Genomic DNA, 8053 nt, shown 5'->3' with positions numbered 1-8053 from the left:
TTAAACAAGGCAGATCACACACACAAACACACACACACACACAAAAGAGAGAGATTGACAGACAAAGAGACTGGCGGGGAGGTGGGGGGGAGGAGGGGGTGGCTCATGGCTGGCTAGCAGAATACAACTAGTTTTATTTCAGGTAAGAAGGAAACCTAGCTAAAACTGTGTGTACACCTGGTGGGCCTATGGGGCCTATACCAACCATTTCCTATGTCATGTGAAAGACATATAGTCACAGTCAAGATACTGCTGGGTTAAAGGCAAAAACTTTTTCAGAGACAAGATATGTTATCTCAGGGTTGGTATCACACTGATACGGCCCCATGGATATGTCTCAGGAAAATCATCAGGGGCAGAACAAGCTCACATTTGCCATCTATACACAACTAAGAAATGTCCCACATTTGCTTGTAGTGAAATACAGTTTATATGCAGTTAAATATGCACATATGGTAAGTTTTAAAAATCCTTCCCACATCCCCCACCACAAATTGGAATGCCTCATTCAAACTGCTAAATGAAAGTACTGATGGCCAATCTCTTGGGTCCCTGAAGCAAAGCACAGGTGCACAGAAAGCCATGGACCTGTACATGGTTCGTATACATAGAGAAGCATGCTTGGGTCTGCTCTGGGAACTGAGGAATGACAGGATTTTCCCCTGAGGTGTGTAGTGGTGAGATGGCTCTCCTTGAGACTGCTGTCTCAGAGACTGTTAAGGATACAGTGGTGCAGCTGTCACAGAGCTGGAGCTGGAGCAATGGCTTTCTGGGCAGGAGGCATCCTTTGGAACACAGCTCCTGCAATTTATTTTTGTCAGCCAAATTACGCTAGAGTTTTGAGCTGCTGGAGTCCATCCCAGGCTGTGTAAATATGAATGAAAGGTATGAGCAGTGAAGCCACAAAAGATTTTAAAATAATGTGATACAGTATTGCAGTTTGTTGTGCCCTGCTGTTTCAAGGGAGGAATCCCAATAAGTCAAGCTAAACAGCTCTCCGTGTATGCACAAAGCTAAATTTTAAGACAGGGATCCATAAAAGCCAGCTTGTTAATGGATGAGATGCTTAAACCAGTTAGTACAAAATACCAGAGAAAAACATGATGCTTAATTCTCCTCACTAAAAGAGAAACAGCTTACCGTGAGCTGGAAGGGGATGCTTGCCTCTGCTTATGGTTGTCTGTGAAAAACCTCCTGGATTTCAGAGAAGGTATTATGACAGCTAAGACCTGCTTCTCTGGGAATTTCTACTGGCCTGCTAGGTCTTAGGAAGATGCTGAGGATTTAAACACTCAGCTCTTACTTCACAGTGAGTACTCTGATATCTGATATTAGGATAGTTTCACACAGTGTTCTCCTACTTACCATCATTAAACTATTTCCCTTCACAGAAAACAGTAAATATTCATTAAGCCAGAATGAAGAATTGTAAGAAGAGACATGTATCTAGAAGGGTGAAGCCCATGCTCCAGTCCTCAATTCAGTGTACTCACTGAAGTATTTCAACATTTCATGCCAAGTGAAATAGACTCTAGTAGAAATGGAAGAAGAAACCCTATAAATGCCCTGTACTCCTCCAGAAGGTAAGTGAAAATTTAAGTTCTTTTAGGCTGTTAAAAACTAAAACTGGACTTCATGTGCACAAGCTGACTGCTTTAACCAAGAAGTATTTGCTTAGATGTGGTGATTTGTTTTACTTATCCTTCCAGCATTTTGTGTCAGACCTTGGAATCTATATGGAATTTTAAAAGTACCTTAAGGGGGAACAGAAAATTGGAAACCAGAACCAGTGAAAGTTTGAACAAGAAAGCCAGTTAAATTTAATCTGCAGTGGTACTATTCTCATGATGATGTGGAACGTTTCAGCATAACTAGCGCATTGTTTCAGAAACAATTAGTATGAAAAGTACTTCTGTTTTAACTCTGAGTACCAAGTATAAACCAAAAAGGGGCTTTCTTCTTTTTCTTTTTTTTTTTTTTCCCTAGAATTATCACTTGGAAAAAAAAAAAAAAAGAGAGAGAGAGAAAAAAGACAAGAAGACAAGATTATGGTCAAAGATTATCACACACAAAACTTTGTACACACAAAGGTTAGCTGGATGTTTTTTGTTTATAAAGCCCAGATGTTTGGTATTTTAAATAATTGAGAGGTTGTTCTAAAGACAACAAAGGCAACCTAGGTTAGTAGCATTTCCAGTTGCAGGAAATTGTAAAATAAGACACTGAACAAATACTTTGTATGTATAATGTCAGAACACATTAAGGGAATGAATGCTTGTATCTACTGGAATGCCTTATGTAACTAAAAGGTCATTTCCACATGGTTAAAAATATCCTAGACTCTGTCTTGTGCTTCTGTTTGCTATACTTGCTTATTAATATTGCGTAGTGTAAAAGCATTATTGTTTTTCTTATATAACCATGGGAGAGCTCTACCTATCAGCGCTGACTCAATAGAGTGGATTATCTAAGGCTTAAACTTTTTGTCTGGCATCTATTCTCCACAATAATTCACACCCCTAAATATTTTTGCTTCATCAGCTGTTTGCATGTAGAAACATCCATGTGGACTTAAGTATATTCCATGTATGTCTCCCGTTACTAATTTTGTCACAGAAAATATTCAACTTAGAGGGCTGTCTTGAAACTTTCAGAAAGAGCTACAAGCAAGAATTATAAGTAACCAGTAAAATATACGACAGCAAAAGATTAATGTCTTAGATTAGGTAATGTTTAAAAGTTTTAGCTATGCAAGTAAACCAGTAATAACAACCTAGGAATGATAGCGTTTACACAGGCAAAGTTAGTCCAATAACACAAATAAGCTTTTTTTATTTTCATTTTTATTTTTTTTTATATCTATAATATAGCACAAAGATCACCATTATTCTCTGTGCACGAAGCAAACACTAACCGACTCTCATCAGCACTTCTTCTCAAAGGAAACATAAGATATTGCTATCGAATTTTAGCCTGGAGACACTCAAAGCACAATTCTGCCCCCAGCTCTCCTTTGCTCCCCAGACAGGAAAGCAATTTGCTGCGGATAAAACCTAACAGCTCTGCTCCTTTCTCTGAGGATCCTGCTGGTAAAAGTCTCAGATCAGATCTCAGTGAGTTGGTAGGGGGATAGTTATTCCTCCTCATGAGTTAGGCTCCTAAACTTTGCCATCCAATTTAAGAAGTAGTGAGGGGATAAAAGCTCTTCCAGAGAACAATTCAAAACTTAAATGAAAACTCTGAGTTACTACTCTTCTAACCCAAAACCTCTTTGTGTTCGTGACATAGGAAGGTGAAGGCAAGTATGTGCTCAAAGCCAGTAGGTGTGACTGCTTTGTTTTATTAAAGAGAAGCCTAACCCCATGAAAGAAAGGAGTCATAATCCCACCAAGTTCTCCAGCAGATGAGTAAAACAAGGCAGGGTCTTAGTGTTAAGGGACCATTCTCCCTTCATGGAGTGCATACTTACTTGAAGACCTTAACCCCATGAGCACTATGATGTTTAGTGCACATTTATTAAGCCACTAGCCTTATTGAACTCATTGAGGCTACTTAACACACTTAAAATTCAGCATGTGTGCTGCTAGGATTACTGACTAATAACATATTTAAGGCAGAGCTGCCCTAGAGAGAGACTTGTGTTCTGAGGAAATACAAGTGTCATGTGAAGCTGAAAAGCACTTGAGGCAGAGCACTGTTTTTGTGTTGCAGTGCAGTTTGAACATTTTCTTGTTGACATTAAGTAAGACCAAACCATGGAGTGTTTACAGAACTGACAATGGGGCAAGATTTATTTTTTTTTTCCAGCTTGAGAGATGAAAGAACAAAACTAAAACTTACTGTCAAGGCCTGGAAGGCCCTGCTAACCCGGCCTGTCTCTGCCAAACCCTGGGACTCCCCCACTCCCCCATCCTGCCCGGGCCCAGGACCCCATGCCAGCCTCAGGGTGATCAGACCCTAACCAGTGAGGCTACAGATGTGCCGGTCTCCAGCTCCCCACAGCTCTGCCCACCTGAGGGGCCTAGCCTGGCTTCAGCCTGTCCCTGACCCCAGGGAGGTGCCTGACACCAAGAGATGGGGCTGTGCCTGTGCCCCAAGCTGCCCAGCTCCTGGCTGGGGTAGTGGGACAGGATGGGATGCCAGACCCTGACCTGATGCCCCCATGGGGAGCCCCCAGTGCTCTTGGTCCCCAGGGAGCAATGGGCCCACATGTTGTCCAGACACCACCACTAGGTTGAGGAGCTATTTTCAGTTCCCATAGGTCTCTGTGAGAATCAAGAAATTTCCGCAGATGACAGCCTTTAACTCATCCCTACAAGCAAGCACTTTTACAAAAGGGTAGAAGTCCAGGACTCTAACACAGTCCAGGACTGAGGAATTTATTGCAGAGGATCACATTTCAACAGTGGCACCATCTATCTCAGGAAGGTTTCATTCTGCTAAATTTGATCAAGATATAGGTCCATATATTAAACCCAAATAAGGAAATCCATCTGCTCTCCTGCATATTACCAGGCAGCACCCTGGAGTGCCAAGACATTCCCAGAGCCCCAAAGCTCCAGTCTTCCCCCCTCCCACCCACCCTACAGCTGCTGTAGGTTGAGCCATGGCCCTTATCTGAGGTTTCCAGATGGCCCCTTTAGGTGTCAGTCTGGCCCTGTGAAGAGTAATTGGAAGAGCTGGAGGAATATAGCAGAATAATTACAGCAAGATATGAAGGAGCAAGATTTTAATAATTCATGAGATATACTTAAATTGCAAGATTTTAATTATATCTTTATCAGTTCTTTATTTAAACTTCCCATGTAGGGAGGAGAGCAGGAAAGTAAGCTAACATTTCCTACTGTGGTGCACGGTGGGCAAAATCTGGGAACACATAATTTCTGCATTGATTGTCAAAATGACTTTGAGTTCCTGATTAATACTTCACAAATACAGGTGTATGTTTACTCAAACAGTTAAAACACAGATTTCTGAGATTTAGAAAGCATATATCTTGTTATCGAAGTAAAGATTACTTTTCTTTTTTTTTTTTATCTAAAGTTGTAAATATAATGGAGAAAGGAACAAAGTACTAAAAGTTATTCTTCTAAACAGATTAATAAGTTTTGTATAAATTCTTCAATCATTAGTTCCATACTAGTGTTCTCTGTGAAATTAAACATTTCTATCTATTTTGAGGCAAGGTTCTTATACATCAGTACTATTAATAAATGCTGGATTTTACAGTCAGTATTCAACTCCTGCAGTGACTTGTAACATCAACCCAGACTGCTCACCTCACAGACGATATGCTGAATCTGTCTCCCACCCTGTATTTACATTTTCCAAACAATACAAACCATTCTAATCATATACAACTTATGAAAATTAATTATGAATTATTATAACACTTTTTAATGAAGAATTGCATTTACGTAAAAATTTGCCCCACTGTTCAGTGGTCCAACATCACATTTTATTCCAAATCACCTCTATTAAGATTGCCTTAAGTGTATTGATATGATCATATTATTTATATAACTCAAAGTCTTAAACTAAGATGCTAAAGAAAGCAACATGTTATAGGTAGGACTAAGACCTTGTAACAGTAAGGATTGTGAGGCTTTGGGACAGATTTCCTGGGGAGCTGCTGAGCTTCACTGGAGTCCTTTTCTAAGATGTTATTCAAAGTTATGTCAAGAAAGGCATATGTATTCTTGCTCCTGCCTCAAGACAGGAGATTGGACCAGAAAATATCCTGATGTCCCTTCCAGCCATATTTTCTTCTGTGATTCTATGTTATTGTGCTTGTGACTGATAATTTATTGTTTGAAATTTCTTCGTTCCAGTTTTGCCAGCTTATTCAGATTTGAGACCAGGGGATGCAATTTTCCCCTCCAACCCAGTCCAACTTGCTCAAGGCTGGTTCAATAATTTGATTTATGTATATGTATATATATATATATATATATATATATAATATTTCCCTGCCAACAGTCTTAGCAGAAACAGATTTCTTGCAGGGGACACACAAATCTGAGGGAATTACGTTTATTAAGTAATTTCTAGATGCCTATTTAATCAGCCCTTCCTGGTCCTTTCACCTGTATCTTATTTTGCCCATCCCCTCTTCTGAGTTCTAGCAAACACATAACTAGTCATCTCCAGGGATAACATTAGTCTTCTATATACATTTACCTTTTTATATAGGTAAAACTTATTTCACTGCTTCTGAGACTAGCATGTGGTCTTGGTTCCTCTGTGCTTATTGCTAACAGCTCTAGATCCTTACTGAATCCCTTAGTGATAGCATGACTTGGACAGTGTGGAAACACAATCTAAGGATTATTTTTTTATGAAGAGTTAACGGGTAAATTTAAAGTAGATGAATACAAAAAGAAGGGGAATAATGCATTTCAAACATGGAACAAATTAACCAACTGTCACCAGACACAAAAAGACCACAAACTGAGCTAGGCAAAGCTGGAATATAACATCCTTGATGGGAACCTAACACGTTTCTCACTTGGCAAGATCAAGCCTATGAAACATTCAAGGCCTACCTGTTTTGTTTTTTTTTCCTAGTTGTCACAGCACTTGGAGCCAGCATTCAGTCCCTCTAGTTAGGAGATAAAATAGACAGCACTAACTTAAGCAGCAAAATCTTTCCACGTACATTGTCCTGCTTTGTTCCCCATAATTCCCTTAATATTCTCTAATTATAGAGGGTCTGGCTAGTCTTTATAGAGGTGTTTTGACTGAATTGCATTTGCTGTTGTCTTTTACCTTTTTTTTTTTTTTTTCTGATATTTGTGCTCATGATCTAGTGTTGAAAGGCTGTCCAAACAGCACTTCCAGTCTCCATTTTTAGAGGTAAAGTGGAGCTGCAAATAAATCCAGCATTACTTAGAACTTTCATCTGGTTAAAAGTGTGTTCATGAATAAAGGCCTAAGTTTATTTTACAGGTTTATTCACTTGAACAAAATAGTCATGGCAGATCATTTTTCTCAAAACCAGTATTTACTGAGCCAGATGCAGCTGGATGGCTAGACATGTTAAGGAGCTAAGAGGTTGATGAGCAGTGACTTATGAAAAAAATAAATAAATAAATAAAAACAGCAACATTCACACACATGCAAACATGAAAAAGAAATTCCAACAAAGAGTGTGTCCGCTTTTTAGGGACTGTTTTTTTTTTTTTTTTTTTTTTTGATTTCTGAACAGAGGTTGCTCTGCTCTTAAATGTACTCAGATTGAGAACAGAATGGTTCAGGACTCCCGAATATTGTTGTGTCATGTGGCAGAGTCATAGCTGTGTTGACTGCTCCTTATCCCCATGTAGCTAGAGGCTGTGCCTATCCCTGCATTTAAGATGGGGTGGCATTTTTCCCAGGCTTTATACTTGCTGACAGCCTAACTGGCTATTGTTCCTGACTCTTTAAAAAATAAAAAATAAAAGAGGTTTTGGGTTGCTCCCCTGCCTTTTTGTCCTCTTGCAAATGTCTGTTCCCTGTTTCTGTCAGCTAAGCAGTCCAGCTGTAAGCTTTTGCAATAGTAATCACTACCCACACATTACCCAAAGAACAACATCCCTGTTCCCACCCCTTCCCTGAAATAACAGGCTAAGGAAAAACATTGCAGACAACCAGGCATTTTTTTTATTTTATTTTTTCGAGAACAGGCTTTCTTGTGAGGTTTCCGTCATTATGTGGTTTTGGCTGGCTCAGTGAGACCATGCAAACAGAAATGCCTCTCTTGCGATTTTAAGGCCAATGCAAGAGACAGCTAGAATAAAAGAAGAAAACAAAAAAGTGTAACTTTTTTTTTTTCCCAAGACTCAAATACATGTTTAAAAAGTTAAACTATGTCTCAGCTTTATTAGAATCACTTTGAATTCATTGAATCATAAACTATAGACAGGACAATTAAAAGAAGGTGATAGGGGATTGCTAATACATAGTTCAAAATATTTATAATTATTTGTGTCAAATACTTTATTCCAGTTGAGGATATTTATTGTGTTACATACTCACATATTGTACATATATTATTATCATTTATTATTATTAT

General features: G+C 39.0%; 1 long non-coding RNA gene across 1 annotated transcript in view; it reads left to right on the top strand.

The window, feature by feature from the left end:
• The first annotated feature begins 1072 nt into the window (after positions 1 to 1072).
• The window catches only part of LOC308190374, a 64004-nt gene continuing 57023 nt past the window's right edge, over positions 1073 to 8053 (top strand). The window contains exon 1 of the long non-coding RNA XR_013947136.1: positions 1073 to 1583. This is a non-coding gene — a long non-coding RNA (uncharacterized lncRNA). The remainder of the gene's footprint in view (positions 1584 to 8053) is intronic.

Source organism: Anser brachyrhynchus, assembly GCF_964034855.1.
Source record: "Anser brachyrhynchus genome assembly, chromosome: 2".
Classification (NCBI taxonomy): Eukaryota; Metazoa; Chordata; class Aves; order Anseriformes; family Anatidae; genus Anser; species Anser brachyrhynchus.
This window is presented reverse-complemented; position numbering and strand designations above follow the sequence as displayed.